This window comes from Danio rerio, chromosome 8 (assembly GCF_049306965.1).
Source record: "Danio rerio strain Tuebingen ecotype United States chromosome 8, GRCz12tu, whole genome shotgun sequence".
Lineage (NCBI taxonomy): Eukaryota > Metazoa > Chordata > Actinopteri > Cypriniformes > Danionidae > Danio > Danio rerio.
Window position 1 is genome coordinate 37485649 of NC_133183.1, and position 22484 is coordinate 37508132.

Here is a 22484-nt window from a genome sequence, read left to right on the forward strand (position 1 = left end):
CATTACCGGTATTAAGTCAAAGTAAGGACCAGATCTACACACACATCACTGGTTTTGAGTCAAAGTAGGGACCAGATCTACACACACATCACTGGTTTTGAGTCAAAGTAAGGACCAGATCTACACACACATTACCGTTTTTTAGTCAAAGTAAGGACCAGTTCTACACACACATTACCGGTTTTTAGGCAACGTGGGGATCAGATCAGCACCCTTACTAATATTAAATTTTAAACCTCAATCAAGTAATTTGACACTAAACTGCTTTAGAATTTTCATTTGAAGAGCAGGTCAGTTTATAAGAAATGTAATTTGAATACAGAAGGAACCTCAAGATCCAAACAGGAAATGGTCCAGAATAGATTTAATAAATGTTATATTTATTATAAATAATTTCCACAAAACCTTTAAACACAAAAAAAACAGTAAACACAAAATCCATGAAACTCTCTTGCTTGTCTAAAAGCAGTTCTCATTGGGTATAACAAGCTTCCACATAACTCTTCCATGTCTGCGTGCACATTTAGTTAAGTGCAATAGCAAATAATATTAAACGGTTAGTTCACCTCAAAATGAAGATTCTTTTATTAATTCCTCTCCTTCAAATTGTTTCAATCCCTTGCTGTCTATGGAGGATGAGGAGTTCTTGCACTTCATCTAAGTTATCTTCCTTTGAGTCTGAAGAAGAATGAAGGTCTCAGGGGATTAGAGTGAGATGAGGGCAAGTAATTAATAATATAATGTACATTTTTGGGTAAACTCTTAAAACCCACCAGTATGTTCTATTTCTGTTTCTGTCGTATTTTAACTATTTGAAAAAAAAAAAACATTAAAAATATTTTAAAATATATTAATAAAGAACTTAACCCCACAAATGCAAAGAGACCTTCATCATATAACCAAGCCACCAAAACTCCAAATAGACATCATTTGTTAAGCATTAACTCTACATTAATAGTAAGCAGTTTATAAACACAGCTAGATGCTCTATTGTTGACTTATAAGCATGTGTAATGTGCTCAATTTTTGTGTTTTCATACTTTGTTTATAATTCATTTTTCATAACTAAATGAAGTATTGCATTATTTACAAACTGTCTAAGAATAATTGGTGTTTTTTAAGATCATTAAGAATGAGTAAATAAATGATTAAAAAACTATATAAATGAACATTTATACATTTACTATTCAGGCATATAATCAGGGCTAAAAAAAAAAGAAAAAAAAAAGAAAATCCAATCGGTTCCCTCTACACACAGCCCCACTCCTTGGTATCGAGCGCAGGCCCGGCCCTACATTTAGATGTTGTATAATATGAAATAGCAGTAAAAATTATGAAAATTGTTATGAAATAGTTTTTCAGTCATGTAGCCTAATACAAATATTTAGTACACTGCACAGTGCAATTATTATTTAAATTTATTATATCCATTATTATTAATATTAGTAAAATCTTTTTAAAAAATTTACTTTAGGCTATACTGCTATTTGCTCATGCAAAATTAAACACCAGAAAATATATCGTAGGCCTATATTAAGAGCTAAATTACAGTTAGCATCATAATTAGTTCAATTATGTGCTGTAGGCTATTGATTGACCAACACCCCCTGTATACAGTTTACACACTGCAGGTCTACAGTTCTGATGTGTATTTTGAAATTCTTGTTTTAAATGACAGTAAGACATGCTATATTTAGTTTTTATAGTAAAATATAGATTATAATCCAGTACAAAGTAAAATAATATTTATTAGTGGCCTATTGGCAGCGTATAGCCGTTAAGCTTATAGTCTAAGCATGTCATTTATTTATTATTAACATAAATTACAAACTAGCATCCTTATGATTTTATTTCGTTTCTGTATATTTTTATCAAACGAAAAATGCAATGATTTATACTTTGGTTTTAATTTTATTAGAAATTTAATAGCCGTTTAGGCAACACTACTTCTACATGTCATTGGCTCTGATTGCGTTTTTTACAGATAACCTATTTACAAAGATTTTTATTAAACAAGTGCACTACCACAAGATATTTTTGTAGGTGTAAAAATCTAAAAAGTATCATTATCATATTCTTGCCTTATTCATCTTTAATATAAATATAAAATTTAACACATTCATTGATTAAACTAGGGATGCTAACGATTACTCGATTGATTTATTGTCGGTAACCCTTTAAAACCGATAGACCTTATCGATGACCGATTAAGCATGGGCATTTAATAAGTTATGCTTTGCTCTTTGAGATGCGTCCACGATTTCACACATTACATAATCAAGTGTGCGCAGTTTAGGCTACGTTACCCTATGGAGTCGTGCACTCTCTTGACTTTGCATATTGGTTATGCACATATTGGTCATACCTATTATGCTCAGATCTCGTTTATCCGCTGGTGCTGCCATTAATCCGCTGGTCAAGTAATCAAAAAGTAGGCTACATGACGTTTAATTATGGGCAGGTTATTAAGACTAAACATTGGTTGTGCAAACTTTATTACGTTCTCTAAAATTTTTAAGTGTTTTAAGCTACATTATCTTTTATAGACTGGCATAGGCCTAAATACGCATCACGGCCAGACATTTATAGTTTATATAAAAACGAGCGTCACCGTCGCATTTGTTCACATGCTTTAAATTAATGCTTTTTGTCTCCCAAAAATAATATAATAAAGAGAACGATAAAATAACATTATTAACCGTTTAACTGTAAACATTTCTGTTCAGAACGATTAAAGTTGATCTTTTTTTTTCGGTTTTCGTTTCTGTTCCTGAAAAATGTCATTTGATTCTGTTTTTCGTTTCTGTTCCTTGAACCGGTTTGGAGCCCTGCATATAATACGTTTTTCTGCATGTTAAATAATGCTTTATTAACTCAACTTCATGTAGTTTTGAGATCTAATCTAAAGTGAGGAATATTGATGCTTTATAAATCCCTTATAAATGACAATTAAAGGCTCAGAATCATTCATTTATTCATTTATTTTCATTTTGGTTTTCTCTCTTTATTAATTCGGGGTCGCAACAGCGGATTGAACCACCAACTTATCCAGCATGTTTTTATGCAGCGGATGCCCTTCCAGCTGCAACCCATCCCTGGGACACATCCATACACATACACACTCATTTACTACGGACCATTTTAGGCTACCCAATTCACCTGTACCGCATGTAGGAGCACCTGGAGGAAACCCACACCAACACAGGGAGAACATGCAAACTTTACACAGAAATGCCAACTGACCCAGCCAGGGCTCGAACCAGCGACCTTCTTGCTGTGAGGTGACAGCACTACCTACTGTGTATCAAATAAACAATAAGTATTTGCAATCGTACCTAAACAAATACAATTACTGTAAATTTTAAACATTGCTGAATAACAGGAGTGTCGAAATACAACATCATTTGATAAAACAACAATATAATAATTTAACAATACATTACGTGTAAAGCAATTTTATATTTAGACAAGATTGCAATGATTTACTTTTCATTTGATACAGTTTCATTTGAGCATCTTGTAATAAGTAGAAATTAATAGTCATTTTTTCCCTGTATATAATGTAACTGAGCCTTATATTGTCATTTATAATGGATTTATAAAGCATGAATAGCCCTCGCTTTAGATTAGATCACAAAACTGCATGAAGTTGAGTTCATAAAGCATTTATTAACATACTAAACAACTTATTATATGCCTGAATAATAAGAATTATCAATGTTATTTTGAATAGTTTATTAATCATTTACTTGCACATTCTGAATTATCTAAAAAAAAAAACACCTACTACTTTTAAATATCTGGTTTGTTAATGATGTATTTTTCATTACTAAATTAAGTATTGCATTATTTACCAAGTATGAAAACAATCATTAAGCACATTATAATTGTGCTTATAAGTCAATAATATTTGTAATTTATATTTATAAATATAATTTATAAACTGCTTACTAATGTCTATTAATGTAGCGTTAATGCTTAACAAACGTTCAACTAACTATTTGCTAATGTTTCATAAATAATTCATTGTGTGCAGTTATTATAGTGTTACCCAACATTTATATATCTTATTAATCAGGCATATAGTAATGGTTACTCTGTCTGATAATAAATGCTTTATAAACTCAACTTCATGCAGTTTTGTGAGCTAATCTAAAGTGAGGACTATTGATGCTTTATAAATCCCTTATAAATGAAAATTAAAATCTCAGCTATATTCTACACAGAAAAAAAGAAATAAATTAAAAGGGGGAGTGATTTATAGCTTTATATATATATATACATATATATATATATGGTGAAGCAGTGGCGCGGTAGGTAGTGCTGTCGCCTCACAGCAAGAAGGTCACTGGTTTGAACCTCGGTTCAGTTGGCATTTCTGTGAGAAGTTTGCATGTTCTCCCTGCATTCGTGTGGGTTTCCTCCGGGTGCAAAGGCACAGTCCAAAGACATGCTACAGGTGAATTGGGAAGGCTAAATTGTCCCTAGTGTATGAGTGTGACAGGCCCATATGACAGGCTGGCCGGAAGGTGTAAAAAAGTCGTTATCATATGGACAAGTCTAAAACTGAAGGACTTGTTCCAAAAAGAGCCGACCCCGCAATCATACGGGACTAAGGCCAAAGAAGATATATATATATTTTTTTTTTCCATTAATTTCAAGATACACAAATGAAACTATCTAATGAAAAATAAATCTTTGCAATCTTATCAAAATATAAAATTACTGTACAGTGCAAACATCACAGAAACACTGAAATGAATATTGTCATATTGTTAATTGTTGTTTTGAAATGATGTTGTATTTTTATTTTGCAACGTTTAAACTTTACAGAATTTTTTAAATAAGATTGCAAAGATTTATTGTTCATTAGATACTGAGCCTTAAATTGACATTTATAAGGGATTTATCAACTATAAACAGTCCTTAGGTCACAAAACTGCATGAAGTTGTGTTATTATAGCATTTACAAACACACATGGTTACAATTACTATATGCCTGAATATAACATGTATAAATGCTCATTTGAATAGTTTATTATTCATTTAATAACTCATTCTGAATTATCTTAAAAACCACCAACTACTCTTATATACAAATAGTTTGTAAATAATGCAATACATAATATAGTAATGAAAAATGAATCAGTAACAAAGCATGAAAATACAATTAAGTCAAGTCAAGAATACAGCGTTTGAAGCTGTATTTATAAACTGCTTCCTAAAGTCTATTAATGTAGAGTTAGTGCTAAACTAATGATGTATAGTGTATACTTACTATAAAAGTGTTATTCAGATTTTTTATCTAAAGAGCCGAGATTCAGTTTTTAATATAAAAATCCAAAGCTGATCTCTGGTTTTTAGAGCCAATGGTTCAGCTTTCACCACAGCATGTACTTCCTGTTTGCTCCAGGATCTTCTCTTTATGGGACCTATGGGTGGTTAAAATATAAAAAAGTGGTTTTAGTTGCATAAATGTTCAGTCATTTTTACAACATGTGCTGTTATGTTAGTTTAATATTGTGATAGAAAATGCTAGAAAAATATGTCTTGCCTATTATTAAAAATACTTAAGATGGAGATGGATTAAAAAATACTTCCTAATAACTTCAAATCTGGTTAATGGGGTTACACTTTATTCCATAGTCCAGTTTAGACATTCTTCTAACTATGCGTAACTCTGCAACTACGTTAATTATCTCACCGTAAAGTATTATGTATTAGAGTATTTCAATAAGACTAACGCTCATCTGATTATCAGTAGAGTATTAGCAGACTGTTAGCTCAAGTTTAGCTCAAAACACTACACTGTAACAGATATCTGTTCATTACCAGTTCCTGTATTTTGTGATTTACAAGTGTTTTTTTTTTTTGTTTTTTTTGTGGTGGTGAATTGCATTATGGGATGTTGATCTCTGCTCTGTGCACTTTTGATGTTGAAAATTCAACTCTACAGTTTAACAAAGTGACTTTTACTGACATTTTAGTAGTTTGAAATAATATAATGTATAAGAAATAATATATAGAGATAAATAAGTCTTTAGAATAACAGAAAATGTACCGGCAGTTTATTACAAGGTTTCTGTAGCATAATATACAACAACAACCCAAACAAAAAGTCACTTTTTTTTACTTTTTAAGATTAAAAGTTGTTGGAAGAAAGATCAAGATCCCATAATGCAATTCAAAAGCAGAAACAAACAGATTTCATAAAAACAAATTATGAAAAACTGCTAATTTAATTATTATTACTTATTTTTATTCATTTTAGAGTGTAGAGTATTAGCTGACAGTTAAGGTTACCTCAATAAAACCAACTCTCATTGGTCTCAGTAAATAGTACAGCAGACTGTTAGGTTACGCTCAAAATTAGTACAATATGACTAATTCTTATATAAATTTAGTAGAGCATTAGCAGTGTTGATTCTAACAGACAGTCTAATGGCTGTTAGTTGACAAGTAGTTGCAGTTACTTGTAGTTAGTAGTAGTAGTAGTAGTAAAGTAAATTATCAAAATAAAGTGTAACCAGATATGCAATTAGTATATTTTTCCAAAGTATTTAGCAATATTGTTTAACTAACATGAAATGAGACATCAAGTGCAACTGTACTGAAATCATCATGGAAGTAATGTGCTTCTGTCCAGTTTTACCCTACATGTTATGTAAATGAGCTTGTGCATTTGGACTTGTACAATAAAACAAGTCAGTCACAAATTAACTTTAATGATCATACCTCTCTTTTTTGTGAATGCTGGGTCTGCATCACTATCTTCACAGACACTGTACCATGGTGATGATACTTGAGGGGACTCTGAAAGTAAAAATCAAGTCTGAGAGTTGACTTCTCTGCATAAAGCTTACCAAAATATTTATTTGATTTTGTGTTGTTCTTTTTAATGGGTAAAAGCGTGTGATGGTAGCTTAAAAATAGTTTTCAAACATAGCACATACATATCATGATAAAAATAAACATTCTGAAAAAAGAAAAAATCTGATTAGAAAAATAAATAATATTTTTACCTTTTAGATTGGACTTCACCTCCTCCAAAATCACGATCCACTGTAACTTTCTCTGAATGTAAAAACCCACACAAAAATACATCATTTAAAACAATATGGTATATGTTTGCAAATACAAATGTGTATATAACATCCAGAAAATCTGGCACTGTATTACATGTTTGTGTGTAAACCCACGATTTGATCAAGATTCCCCCCTTTAAAATCTGCTGAGCGTCTGTTTTCAAGTCCCAGAAAAACTGAGTTGTGGGAACAGAGCAGTTCTCTTCTGCAGTCATACAGTCATAACACACACATACATATGAAGAGTTCGGTTGCAAAATGCGATAAACGGCATTTTTTGACATTTGGATTTTATTATTGGAAATCACTGTTCAGATGTACCTTAATCTATGTGTCAATTGCTGCCATTAATAACATTTAAGAATGCACATTTTAGGCCAAGTACAAAACGTATTTTTTTTCACAAAACGCAATATCCGTCAGACCAGTTTCTTTACAAAGTGCGATATAACAGTTAGAGAGCGTTCAGGATGCGGCGCGAGCTCAGCATCCCCTGGGAAGAAAGTCATCGCCGGTGAAGTGCTCAGAGTTTGCTCATTGATTTAGCGATAGAAGATGAAGTCTTCAACTTCACAAAAAATTATAAAAAGGCCACAAAAGTGGACCAGAATAAGATACTTCTGCGTCAACAATACACAAATGCAGCAGGGAACGAGTCTCCGCTGATGTCAAGAGAAGGCCTAGGAGCGCCTTTTTTCCTACTCCCCATCACAAGATACCTGTCTGCAAGTGTTCTTTATAAGTTTATTTTTTAAATAATTTCTTAAATGTAGCTGAGTAGCCTATCTGAAGATTTATTTATGTGGTTGCAGCTATTATTTAAAATTAATTCTTGTTGTTGTTGATTTATTACAAAGGAACTTAAAGGGCACATGTTGTTATGGAGAAAACGGTTTAGCTTTTTCACAACCAAATAAATAAGCTATTATTATTATTACAGTGAAATAATTCATTAAATATGACATAGCGAGGCAAGTTTGTGTCACGGACTCAGCTCCGCCCGCTCTAATCATACAGGTTTGGTTTTCTGCAGCGGTGTGGAAGGAGCCGCCCCCCACTCTTTCTGTACCAAGCTAAAGGTCATTTATCTAACTAACTTAATCTTACTTATCAAACAAAACATTGATTCACTAGCTTTTGGTAATGGTATTAATGTAGTATAATATAGCCTCAGGTGGATGTAGCGTTTTGCAAAAAAAAAATAAAATAAAGTTACAGTATGTTATGTTATGTTGTGTACATTCTGGCCAAATCTAACTTAGAATCTTATTATTATTAATCAATCTTTGCATATATTATTCCATGTTTGACAATGTGGGTTGGATTAATATGTAGCATTTTGGCATGTTTTTTTTTACTTAATTATAGACATAAAATTAAATAAAAAATATCCTGGATTTGAAAATATTGTGTTCCTGGCCTTCACTGAGCTCAAGTTATAGTTTAATGTACAAAAATTGTGAATGAACTTGACAGTTGATGTCCTGAAAAATAATGTCAAAATTACCAACATTTTTTTAAATGGATATATCTCGTTCTGCAATGAAACTCTTTATATACAGTTGAAGTCAGAATTATTAGCCCCCCTGAATTATTAGACAGCTTGTTTATTATTTCCCCAATTTCTGTTTAACGGAGAGAAGATTTTTTTCAACACATTTCTAAACATAATAGTTTTAATAACTATTTCTAATAATCATTTCTAATAATGGACTTATTTTCTCTTTGCCATGACGACAGTAAATAATATTAGACTAGATATTCTTTAAGACACTTCTATACAGCTTAAAGTGAAATTTAAAGGCTTCACTAGGGTAATTAGGTTAACTAGACAGGTTAGGGTAATTAGTCAAGTTATTGTATAATGATGGTTTGTTCTGTAGATTATCGAGAAAAAATATAGCTTAAAGAGGCTAATAATTTTGTCCCTTAAACGGTGTCCAGAAGAAAAAAATATTATCAGACACACTGTGAAAATTTCCTTGCTCTGTTAAACATCGTTTAGGAAATATTTAAAAAAGAAGAGAAAAATTCCAAGGGGTCTAATAATTCTGACTTCAACTGTATATATATATATATATATATATATATATATATATATATATATATATGAAAGTTATAGGAGCCATATTACTTTTCATTTAATTATAATGTTTATTTGTATACTGATTGGTTTGGGTTTCACAGTGACGTTTTATGTTTTGGTCACTTGGGCATAACTGACACCTGCTCGAACATATAAAGCGCGTGCACAATCACACAGGTGGAGGAGAGAAGGAGAGTGGGGTAGCCGTATTTTTTGTTGACCGCAAACAGCAGCGCAAACCAAGCAACGCAAAACTGTATCACAACGGCACACGCAACAATCATCACACCAACGCAATAATCGGCGCCATACAAAACAGGTATTCAAAGACACAAATTGCTGTATTGTTTTTTCATGCTTCAAGTTTACATAAAGTTTTCCATATAACATCTTGGGCTCAGTGTCTCTGTCTAAAGCCACCAGCGCGTCACAAATATAAAGGACTCTCACTGCCTCTCGAGCGACTTATAGGAGGCATCAGGAAGTCGCAATATTTTGTCAACAAAAAACGGCATCTTATCAGGAAAATCATCGCTCGCAAAATCAGCGCACAGACGAATCAGGAAGACGCCAAGTAAGTGATGCGATTGCAAACCAAATGGGCCACGTCATGTGTTCGTTTACATAGGACAGATAAGTTTTTCTGTGGATATATGTGTGGATGAGGAATCTGGTTGGCATTGGTGCATGTTAAAGTTGTTTGGAATGCAAATCGGATGCGCGAGGTCGCGCGACTTACTTTGGTGTCTGTAGGAAGTCTGCACTTTGCGGCTTGTTTGTGTGATGCCGTGATGTTGTTTGGAAGGAAAATGAACTGCTGTTGAATTGAATCGAATCGTTTGAGCGTGTTCAAACGTTGCATTGTGTTTGGATGTTGTGATTCACTGAACACTGAATCAAAAGAGTCACTATGAGTCAAACTGGTGGTACCCCGTGCTCGGTTGAAGAGATGGGAAAGAAAAGGGAAAGCAAACTCACTCAAAAGGCCTTGCTGAATAAAATTGAGAGATTGCAATGTGAACGTAAACGTGCTGTTGATAAAATCAAAGTGGTGCCTGTTGACAACATGCTGGTGTCAAGTGGTCTTACAGGGGCTGGAGATGAGGACTGCAAGCTACCCATAGTACCGGTTCAGGTAAAATCTAATAAAGGAAGCAAAATTATTAATACCTATGCATTTTTGGACCAAGGGAGCACTGCAGTGTTTTGTACAGAGAACTTGATGCACAAGCTTCACCTTACAGGAAGGAAGGGGCGTATTCTTCTACGAACCATGGGGCAGGAGAAGGTTGTGAGTAGCAACATTATATCTGGTTTGGAGGTTGCAGCTCTGGAAGGAGATCGTTTTCTTGAGCTGCCAAAAGTTTATACACAAGAGTCCATGCCAGTGCACCGAGGAAATATTCCAACTAATAATTCCGAAATAGAACTCCTGATAGGAACCAATGTCCCTAAAGCACTGGAACCATTACAAGTGGTATGCAGTGTAAATGATGGACCATATGCCATTAGAACCATGTTGGGCTGGACTGTTAATGGACCACTGATGGGAGACAGTGGAGAAAGGGTTAACTGGAAACAGCCCCTGGTAATGGTTAATAGAGTGTCAGCTGTAAATCTGGATGAGATTTGGCACCAACAGTTTAAAACTGACTTCCCTGAAAACAGTCTCGATGATTATGCTGGTATGTCAAGAGAAGATCAAAAATTCCTAGAACTAGTGAGTAATTCAGTAAAACATGTGAATGGGCACTACCAAATTGCATTACCATTAAGGAGCATTGACGTCAGCATGCCAAAAAACAAGAACATTGTCGAACAGCGTTTGCATCATCTGAAAAGGAGGTTTCAGAAAGATTCATTATTTCATGCTGAATATAACAACTTTATGAATGATCTGCTTCTTAAAGATTATGCTGAGAAGGTGCCTGTAGAGGAACTAGACCGCAGTGCTGGAAAGGTATGGTATATACCACACCATGGAGTGTTTCATCCCACCAAGGGAAAGATGAGAGTTGTGTTTGACTGTGCAGCGAGTTATCAAGGAACATCGTTGAATGCTCAGCTCTTACAGGGCCCAGATCTTACGAGTTCTTTGATAGGAGTCATGACTCGTTTTAGAAAGGAACCAGTAGTAATCATGGCTGATGTTGAATCCATGTTTTACCAGGTACGGGTCTCTTCGGATTACTCAGACCTGCTTAGGTTTCTTTGGTGGCCTAATGGAGATGTGGAACAACAACCTGTTGAATACCGTATGAAGGTGCATTTGTTTGGGGCAGCATCATCACCTAGTTGTGCCAATTATGCCCTCAGAAGGTGTGCAGAGGATTATGGATGTCACTACAGTGAGAATGCAGTAGACAAATTATTGAACTCTTTTTATGTAGATGACTGCCTTGTGTCAGTTGTTACAGAGAAGGAAGCAGTGTCACTTTACCAGGAGCTGGTTTCTCTGTGTGCCAGGGGTGGGTTTTCCCTCACAAAATGGATAACCAACAGGCCTGGTGTATTGGAAGCTATCCCTGAAAGTCACAGAGCAAGAGGCATGGAAGGGTTAAACATGGAGTTGGATTCATTACCTGTGGAGAGAGTGCTGGGTTTGGAATGGTGCATAAAATCAGACTGTTTTAAGTTCAAGATTGTACTAAAGGATAGACCACTCACCAGAAGAGGAATTCTCTCTACTATCAGTTCAATTTATGACCCTCTGGGAATGCTAAGCCCTGTCATTTTAACAGCAAAGAAAATTCTGAGAGATTTGTGCAGGAGAGAAATTGGCTGGGATGACACTGTGCCGGAGTCCGTGTCAAAGGATTGGCTGAAATGGCTGCAGCAGCTGCATTTGTTGGATGTGTTTAAGGTGGACCGATGTGTGAAACCATCATGCTTTGGAGATGTTGTTACAGCCCAGTTACACCATTTCAGTGATGCCAGTCAGGATGGGTATGGAACAGTGTCTTACCTGTTGCTGAAGAACCAGCATTCAGTAATGCACAGTGCTTTCATCATGGGGAAGGCAAGAGTGGCTCCGTTAAAATCCGTAACCATCCCTAGAATGGAGCTTATTGCTGCTACCATGGCCAGTCGCATGGACATTCTTTGGAGGAAAGAGATGCATATGGATCTTTTGGATTCTGTGTTTTGGACAGACAGTACATCTGTGCTCAAATACATCCGAAATGAAACCTCACGATTCAAAGTTTTCGTTTCTAATCGAGTCTCTCAAATCCTGAAAGTTTCCAGTCCTGAGCAGTGGAGGTGTGTGGACACTGCAAGCAATCCAGCTGATATGGCATCTAGAGGTGTTAAGGTGGATGTGTTTATTCAAAACACTACATGGGTGTCAGGGCCTCACTTTCTTTTACATCCGGAGAGTGAGTGGCCTGTAAACAAGGACGTCAACTACCTTTCACCTGAAGACCCCGAGGTCAAAAATGTTGCTGCAACAAACGTTACACAACTCAAAGAAGATTCAGTCACTTACCTGATCAAGTATTTTTCTTCCTGGACACGCCTTAAGAAATCCGTAGCATGGTTCTTGAGGATCAAGGACTGGCTCATGTCTTGTTTAAAGGAAACAAGGCACTTTCATCAGACCGTTGTACAGTCTGACAACAATGCACAGCAGAGCTCCTCCGTGGCAGAGGAGATTGATTATTTTAAAAGGACAAGCAGTAAACTTACAGTGGAGGACTTGGACCGGGCTGAGCTTGCCATCATTAAATTCTGTCAGGGACAGAGATTTCCTGAAGAGCTAGCCAATCTGGAGAAAGGGCAACATATTAAAATATCCAGTCACCTCCATAAACTCTGTCCACAGCTGCAAGATGGAATCCTGAGAGTTGGTGGTCGTCTCTGTAGGTTGGCTATGCCTGTGGAAGTTAAACACCCTATAATATTAACAAAAGATCTTCACATTTCAGAACTCTTGCTGAGACATATCCATCAGGAAGTGGGGCATGGTGGACGGAACCATATGCTGTCCAAATTGAGGGAGAAGTACTGGATAACTGGTGTCAGTGTAGCCATAAGGAAAGTACTGTCCAAATGCATCGTCTGTCGCCGTCTAAATGCTCTGCCAGTTTACCAGCAAATGGCAGACTTGCCACACGAAAGAATAGTCCCAGATGAACCACCATTTACTCGAGTGGGAGTGGACTATTTTGGACCTTTTGAGGTTAAGAGCCGAAGGAGCATGGTAAAGCGGTATGGGGTTATATTTACCTGTCTTGCCATCAGAGCTGTACACCTTGAGGTTGCTCCATCTCTGGATACGGACTCATTCATTAATGCACTCAGGCGTTTCATTTCCAGAAGGGGACAGGTGCGAGAGATCCGTTCAGATAACGGAACTAATTTTGTAGGTGCAGAACGTGAGTTGAAAGCTGCTATTAAACAGTGGAACCAGGGGCAGATCAATGATCTTTTGCTGCAGAAGGGAATCAGATGGAGTTTTAACCCACCGGCTGGCTCTCATCATGGAGGATCATGGGAGAGGTTAATAAGATCAGTGCGTAAAGTCCTTAAATCAATGTTTAAGGTGCAAAACCTGGATGAAGAAGGTCTTCACACAGTGCTCTGTGAGATTGAAGCCATCATCAACAGCCGTCCAATCACCAAGGCTTCCATGGATCCAAATGACCTGGAAGCACTAACTCCAAACCACTTGTTGCAGTTAAAGACTTCACCATCATTACCCCCAGGGTTGTTCCAACCGACAGACATGTATGCACTTAGGAGGTGGAAACAGGTACAATACATGTCCGATCTATTCTGGAAGAGATGGGTTAAGGAATACTTACCTCAGCTACAGGAGCGTCAGAGATGGATTGGAGTTAAGAGGAACCTCGTTGTGGGAGATCTTGTGATCATTATGGACAGCACAGCTCCTAGAAATTCTTGGCCAACAGGTCGAGTGATCCAAACCTTCCCAGACCGAGGAGGATTTGTCCGTCAAGTACGGATTAAAACAAAAACCAGCTGTTTGGAAAGACCTATTACCAAGGTCTGCTTGCTGCAGGAGGCTGAGTTTGATTAAATATGAACTACAGTTAAATTCTTTTCTTTTTTTTGATAATTCCTTTTGTGGATTATTTTTTTTTGTTTTTTTTTTTGTGGATTTTGCCATTAGGACACAAAGAAGAAAAGTATGGACATTTTACTGTTGGACTTTACAGTTGAACTTTTGTGTGTTTGATTTATGTCTCCTATCTGTAATTTTGGATAATTATTATGTGGTGATCTAATAATTAGGGGCTGGTGTATAGGAGCCATATTACTTTTCATTTAATTATAATGTTTATTTGTATACTGATTGGTTTGGGTTTCACAGTGACGTTTTATGTTTTGGTCACGTGGGCATAACTGACACCTGCTCGAACATATAAAGCGCGTGCACAATCACACAGGTGGTTTTTTGTTGACCGCAAACAGCAGCGCAAACAGCAGCGCAAACCATGCAACGCAAAACTGTATCACAACGGCACACGCAACAATCATCACACCAACGCAATAATCGGCACCATACAAAACAGGTATTCAAAGACACAAATTGCTGTATTGTTTTTTTCATGCTTCAAGTTACATAAAGTTTTCCATATAACATCTTGGGCTCAGTGTCTCTGTCTAAAGCCACCAGCGCGTCACAAATATAAAGGACCCTCACTGCCTCTCGAGCGACTTATAGGAGGCATCAGGAAGTCGCAATAAAAGTATATACAGTTGAAGTCAGCCCACCTTTTTAAAACTTTTTTACAAATATTTCCCAAATGATGTGTAACAGAGCAGGGAATTTTTTCATAGTATGTCTGATAATATTTTTTTCTTCTGGAGAAAGTCTTATTTGTTTTATTTCAGCTAGAATAAAAGCAGTTTTAATTTTTTATGAACCATTTTAAGGTCAATATTATTATCCCTCCAATAACTTGCCTAGTTACCCTAATTAACTTAGTGAAGCCTTTAAATGTCACTAAGCTGTATAGAAGTGTCTTGAAAAATATCTAGTCAAATAATTTTTACTGTCATCATGGCAAAGAGAAAATAAATCAGTTATTAGAGATGAGTTATTAACACTGTTATGATTAGAAATGTGTTTAAAAAATCTGCTTTCCATTAAACAGAAATTTAGTACAAGAAATAAACAAGGGGGCTAATAATTCTGACTTCAACTGTATATAATTAAAAATATATATTTTATATATAATTTTATAAATATTTTATAAAAAAATATTTTATATATTTTTATATATAATTTATAATTTTTATTTTGAAAAATATAATTTAGACAGTAGTACTCAAGGGTCCAGGGGTCTGTTCTTCGGACCTCGCTTAAATAATCTAAGAATATATTACAGATCCTGGATCTTTTAATCTTGATAACTCATCTTAGGCTAATTTGGTTCTTTAAAAAAGTTTGCGAATCAGATTAAACTGATCTGAGAGGTGTTGTGACTGTGTGTTGTGACAGATCTATCGATCCTCAAAATCATTATCAGCAATACAACGATTGGCTGACGGCACAGCAGCTTGATGACATCTGATTAATGCACAGTTATCAAAATTACATGAAATCCGTAGTAAACGGTTCGTTGAATCTGATATGCAATAACAGAGTTGTGAGTTACGTGCTGGAGCAGAGCAGTTCTCTTCCTCTGTCATATGGTCATCCTTCAATAAAAGCTGAATATAAAAAATATATATTAGTTAGACAGCAGTACTCAAGGGTCGCGGTCCCCACTATGTCAGACCTTACTGTGTGTGTATTGAGGACTAAGTGTGTTTCACAGCTTCTCTAACATGCCTCTGGTCCCCACAATGTCAGTGCATATGTTCACCAATTAGGACCCACACTCTGTTTCATTTCTATATTTTGATTAAGTTAAATAGTTACAATTAAATACACCACTACTACAACAACAACTACTATCACTACTACAACTAATAATAATAATAATAATATTAAAAATAATTGTTATTATTATTATTATAAACACACCTCAGAGTTGTGGTTCTCCTACTGGAGCAGAGCAGTTCTCTTCCTCTGTCATATGGTCATCCTTCAATAAAAGCTGAAAAAAAAAAATAAAATATATATATTTTAGTTAGACAGTAGTACTCAAGGGTCCCGGTCCCCACTACGTCAGACATTACTGTGTGTATTCAGGACTAAGTGTGTTTCACAGCTTCTCTAACATGCCTCTGGTCCCCACAATGTTACACTAGTGCATATGTTCATACATTAGGACACACACTCTGTTTCATTTCTATATTTTGATTAAGTTAAATAATTACAATTAAATGCACTACTACTACAACAACTAGTAATAATAATAATAATAATAACAACAACAACAACAATATTAATAAACACACCTCATCAGAGGGTTGTGGGTCTCGTACTGGAGCAGAGCTGTTCTCTCCTTCTGTCATACGTTCATACTTCAGCAAACCTGAATATAAAAATATATATATATTAGTTAGACAGCAGTACTCAAGGGTTCCGGTCCCCACTATGTCAGACCGTACTGTGTGTGTATTCAGGACTAAGTGTGTTTCACAGCTTCTCTAACATGCCTCTGGTCCCCACAATGTTACACTAGTGCATACGTTCACCAATTAGGACACACACTCTGTTTCATTTCTATATTTTGATTAAGTTAAATAATTACAATTAAATGCACTACTACTACAACAACAACTACTGCTACTACTACTACTACTACTACTATTACTAATAATAATAACAACAACAACCATAATAAACACACCTCATCAGAGTTGTGAGTCTCGTACTGGAGCAGAGCAGTTCTCTTCCTCTGTCATATGGTCATCCTTCAATATAAGCTGAATATAAAAAAATTTATATTAGTTAGACAGCAGTACTCAAGGGTTCCGGTCCCCACTATGTCAGACCGTACTGTGTGTGTATTCAGGACTAAGTGTGTTTCACAGCTTCTCTAACATGCCTCTGGTCCCCACAATGTTACACTAGTGCATATGTTCACCAATTAGGACACACACTCTATTTCATTTCTAGATTTTGATTAAGAAAATAATTACAATTAAATGCACTACTACTACAACAACAACTACTACAACTACTACTACTACTACTACTACACAGCAAATTTTTTGGAGTTGAAAAATTAGGAGTTAGGCAAAAAAGTGTGAGAGTAAATTTTTTTGAGTTTATTTTTAAACTTTAACACGATTTTGTGTTATGGGATACCCCTTGCTGTGTTGTATTTTGGAGTTCATTCTCTGGTGTTCAGAAACGTGCTTTAACTCCTTACTGGAGTTAAATTTTTAGAAAGTTTAGAAAGTTTTAGAAAGCTTTTTCTAAATGTTGGATGTTTTGTAGCAGAAGTGTGTTTTGCTGTAGCTGTTTCATTTTGTACTGTGAGGCTAGTGACTGCATGTGGCTAACTTAGCATAGCATGTTAGCTTTTCCAATGTGGCAGTTTTTTTTTTAAAAATGTTGTGGATTTGAACAAGCTAACACTAGCTAATAATCTTTTCTTCCCCTGTGTTTCTAAAAATATGTGTTCTGCTGTCAAAAAGGTGGTAGGCCTACTTGATCAGATGGAGAAACCTGCTGTTCACATTTCAAATAGGCTAACTTACACAACGAGGTAATGTCAATATCTTTTATCCAGCAATAGAGCTTTATGTCTGTAAGATTTAATATGTGTAATATTGCTCATGAAATGTTTTGGATTGTATCATGATTTAGTCGTGACCGTGAGAGTATGCTGTTTTCAGCTATATTTACATTACATTTTCAATCACACTAACATAAGTTGTTAAATAACATTTATCTTTTTTATTTCAGGCCACGATGCTGATAAAAGTGCAATTTGGAGGCAAGAAAAAATATATTAAACTGGAAGAAGATTGTTTCTTGGATTTTTTCAGTGCGGGTGAGTTTTAGTGTAACAGAGTTTTTTTTTTTAATTATAATAATAATAAGTCATTTTGAAATTTATTTGATAAATTATACATTGTTGTTATGTTGTAGTCCAGCACAAGTTTGTGATACCAGAGGATACAGCATCGAAAGTCACAGATGACCATGGCATAGAGGTGGATGAGGATGTATTTCAAGAACTTGCAACAACCAAAGAAACATGTCATCCACACTAATGATGGTAGGTTATTTAAGAACATTTTTATAAATTTTGAAAGTTGGTCTCATGACTCAAAGTGAAAGTGTGCATTTCAGAACCATTTACTGACACGTGTTGTTGTTGTTTTTTCATCAGATTTGACTGTCCTGCAGCAAGGGGCTGTTAAAGTGCCCTCCTCCCCAAGTATGACAGATACATTGTCTGTGTCAAGCAGTTTGAGCAGCAGTGATTCTGGATCTCAAATTATTCAACCTTTAATGGGCAGTGTCCAAAAAAATCAAAGTTTTTTTTAAACTTCCATATACATAGAAATTATACCGTAAACATTACAAAATAACGTTACATAATGAATGCATTTTAAAGTAAAACATAGTATAAACACAGTTATTAGATTTAGTTTTTTTTTGTTAAAAAAATGTTAATTTTGGTTATCTTTCTAAATACTTTTTTTTCTTCGTTTCAGAAAATCGAGCAAATTCTAACATCAAAGCCAGCAGAGTTGACTGTGATTGAGGAGTATGACAAGATATTTTTTTACTGCTTTTGATTCCTGTGAAGTTAATTTTATATAATGTAATGTGTTGATTGTCTCATGCAATTTTACTAAGTCATTGGTTTTAGTTGGCACTAGCTGCTAACATATATTAATTGTAAATGTTTTGCTGTTAAATTTAATGCTGTGATGACAATTAATTTCAAAGTGTGTACATCGATGGAAATTCTAAATCTAATGTGTGGATTTGCATGAATAAAAGCAGTAAGTAAAGAGTATTGCATCAGTTCAGTCATTTTCGTATATATATATATTTGTTTGAAGTACACTTTAACTCTAAAAAGTGTTACATTTTAACATTGGTAAGGAGTTTATATTATACCCAAATGTAAAAGTACTCTCTGTAGGAATACAATTTTAACTCCAGAAAGTGTTATAATCTAACTCCAAAAAATGTGTTAAAATTCAACTCCAAAAGCAGAGTGATTTTAACTCTGAATGGGAGTACATTTGATGGTCACGCATGTACACTCAGATTGAGTTGATTTTGAATCCCAGGGAGTTTATTCCAAAGACCAGAATTTGCTGTGTACTAATAATAATAACAACAACATTAAACACACCTCATCAGAGTTGTGGGTCACGTACTGGAGCAGAGCAGTTCTCTTCCTCTGTCATATGGTCATCCTTCAATATAAGCTGAAAATAAAAAAAATTATATTAGTTAGACAGCAGTACTCAAGGGTTCCGGTCCCCACAATGTCAGACCGTACTGAGTGTGTATTCAGGACTAAGTGTGTTTCACAGTTTCTCTAACATGCCTCTGGTCCCCACAATGTTACACTAGTGCATACGTTCACCAATTAGGACACACACTCTGTTTCATTTCTAGATTTTGATTAAGTTAAATAATTATAATTAAATGCACTACTACTACAACAACAACAACAACTACTACTACTACTACTAATAATAATAATAATTATTATTATTATTAAATTTAAACACACCTCATCAGAGGGTTGTGGGTCTCCTACTGGAGCAGAGCAGTTCTCTTCTTCTCGTCATATGATCATACTTCAATGAAAGCTGAATATAAAAAACACAAAATAATAATTAGACAGTAGTACTCGGCTCCTGGTCCCCACTATGTCAGACCGTACTGTGTGTGTATTGAGGACTAAGTGTGTTTCACAGCTTCTCTAACATGCCTCTGGTCCCCACAATGTTACACTATTGCATATGTTCATAAATTAGGACACACACTAAGTTAAATAATTACAATTAAATGCACTACTACAGCAACAACATCTACTACTACTACTACTACTACTACTACTACTACTAATAATAATAATACTAATAAACATACCTCATCAGAGTTGTCGGAGCAGTTTTCTTCTGCAGTCATATGGGCATCCTTCAATGAAAGCTATTTAAAAACAGCTTTGTTATATAAGTCATGTCATGACTATAAAGCTTTCATGACAGTCTTATGAACCCCCCTTTAAAGTAAAGCATTACCCAATTAATTAAACTTTTTTACCCATTAAGACACGAAGAAGATATTAAGAGATTGATTTCATTATCTCTTATGGATGATGCAAACTCTTTATTTTTGAACAGATTTACCCTTAATCTATATTAACATTAAAAAACTCTTAGCTTTGCTGAATGTATTAAGGATTAATGTATTAAGTAATCAAAATGTCAAACCTTTCTCCAAGGCCAATCACATGCGCCATAGTCAAATGTTATTTCCTCTCCAAAGAAAATATCCCTGATTGCAAAAAGGCACAAATGAGGTTTTCTCTGAACAACGATCTTATTGACAGTGCAGTTAGGGTGCAGATCGTCCTCATGATCGGCATCAATGCTGCAAAACTAAGAGAAAAGAGCAAGCAACATTTTAATTATGCCCTCTCATAGCAATAAAAAGCTAAACTATGGCATGAATACAAACACAATAAATATAATATATACATGTACATTTGAATGGGGAAAACACTTAACCACCTGTTCTTGTTTTACCATATAAAGTCAAACATAAAGACAGTATTTTTATTATATCTCATATATGCTTTGCTTCCACAAGCTCTATCATTTGTACTCAACCACAAAACTTCCTTTGATAAATGTGGACAACGCAAACTCTGACCTAAAAGATTTAATGAAATGTGTAGGGTTCAAAAACTACAAAAACCTCACATTAGCATCCTCTCTGTGTGTGAATTATAAATACAGTAAACCTTTTGAAGTGGATCAGAACCTTTCCTCAATGTTGTTCTAATACTATTGAACACCTGTTCTTCTTTCTTAGGACAGTTTTAAAGAACTTTTTTTCCACTTCAATTGTTTACAGGTCACACTTTACAATCAGGTTTTATTAGTTAATGTACTTACTAACATGACCTAGTAATGAACAATGCATGTACAGCATTTATTAATCAGTTTAACATTTACTAATTACTAATGCATTATTCAAATCTACATTCATGCTTGTACCAGTAATAATGCATTGCAATAATTAATGCATTGTGCGTGTTCAACTAGTAATGAACAACTTTATTTTCATTTACTAAAGTTAACAAACATGAACAAACACTGTAATAAAGTATTATTTATTGTTCATGTTAGTAAATGCATTAACCAGCATTAACTAATTTAACCTTATTGTAAAAGGCTACCAGTTGACAGCAAATAAATAAATAAAACACACACAGTGAACATTTATGTACTTTTATATATGTTTTACACTAAGTTGGAGTTTATTATAATTATTTATCTAAAATAAAACGTTTCTACACGTCATAGAACAATAAATTAAGTACATTTCTAGGACCAGATAGCCCCACATTTTAATTATAACCTCTAACGTTATATTACTACATTAACGTATAAATAGTATATAATAGTGTTATTTCAGGATTAACGTTAAATGTTTAAACCAATTAACCATTTAAAAAGTACGATACAAGAACTATGAAAACATACCTTAGTAACCTTCTATATATTCGGTTTCCAGTGAATGGGTCTTGTCAGTGGAGCTGGTGATGTGTTTCTCCGCATCTTTTAATGGTTTTATCCTCCGTCGATCCATTTAGCCGCCCGGTGATTGGTGACTGTCTGACCGCGGCTCATGCACTCCACCCCGGCCTCTGACTCACGTAGCACCGGGCAGTTAGCACGTTAGCACATTAGCGCGAGTAACTTTTACTCGTGTAAACAAGTTAAATTACATACCGAACTGTAGTTTGTGTCTTATCAGTGTTATATTAATACGTAATTTGAAACAACATCGATTAAAACACCCAGGAAATTAGTTAAAACATTTAATTAACTATACCTGATAACTGTCAAAATATGCAACATAAGTATTTGTCATATAACCTATTTTATTACATTATGATGGTGAAAAACATTCTAACTTACCCAAAAATTCGAATAATTTGATGATAGATCTTAATTAAGTTGATTAAAGTCGGATTCATTTATGAGATTGCGCATGTGCAGTAGGCGTCAAGTGTGTGTCAGGGTGCAGTACCGCCATCCGACTACAGGACCGCTATAGAGCAGTGCGCCGACACACACTTACACACTCAATTCAGGTAAATGGTCAAGGTGGGGATCAGTGAAAAAAACTGCACTAGGCATATCAGCAACGCCCCCTGAGTCTTTTAAAGGCAAAACAT

At 35.0% G+C, this 22484-nt stretch overlaps 2 long non-coding RNA genes across 5 annotated transcripts; one reads left to right on the forward strand and one right to left on the reverse strand.

The window, feature by feature from the left end:
* Positions 1 to 363: 363 nt before the first annotated feature.
* Positions 364 to 22339, reverse strand: LOC141375769 (uncharacterized). 4 transcript variants are annotated; one of them, XR_012384546.1, is made up of 14 exons: positions 22225 to 22339; positions 21787 to 21950; positions 20509 to 20676; positions 20165 to 20224; positions 19803 to 19881; positions 19416 to 19491; positions 16941 to 17016; positions 16546 to 16622; positions 16169 to 16241; positions 15798 to 15852; positions 7023 to 7074; positions 6736 to 6813; positions 5279 to 5432; positions 364 to 678 (listed from the first exon to the last, which is right to left on the reverse strand). It is a non-coding gene; the product is annotated as an uncharacterized lncRNA (long non-coding RNA). The 4 variants fall into 4 exon arrangements; XR_012384543.1 differs by lacking the exon at positions 364 to 678 and having other exon boundaries at positions 4649 to 5432; XR_012384544.1 differs by lacking the exons at positions 364 to 678; positions 15798 to 15852 and having other exon boundaries at positions 4649 to 5432.
* Positions 17407 to 19494, forward strand: LOC141375781 (uncharacterized). Its single transcript, XR_012384592.1, has 4 exons — positions 17407 to 17804; positions 18005 to 18092; positions 18191 to 18320; positions 18435 to 19494. It is a non-coding gene; the product is annotated as an uncharacterized lncRNA (long non-coding RNA).
* Positions 22340 to 22484: the final 145 nt, after the last annotated feature.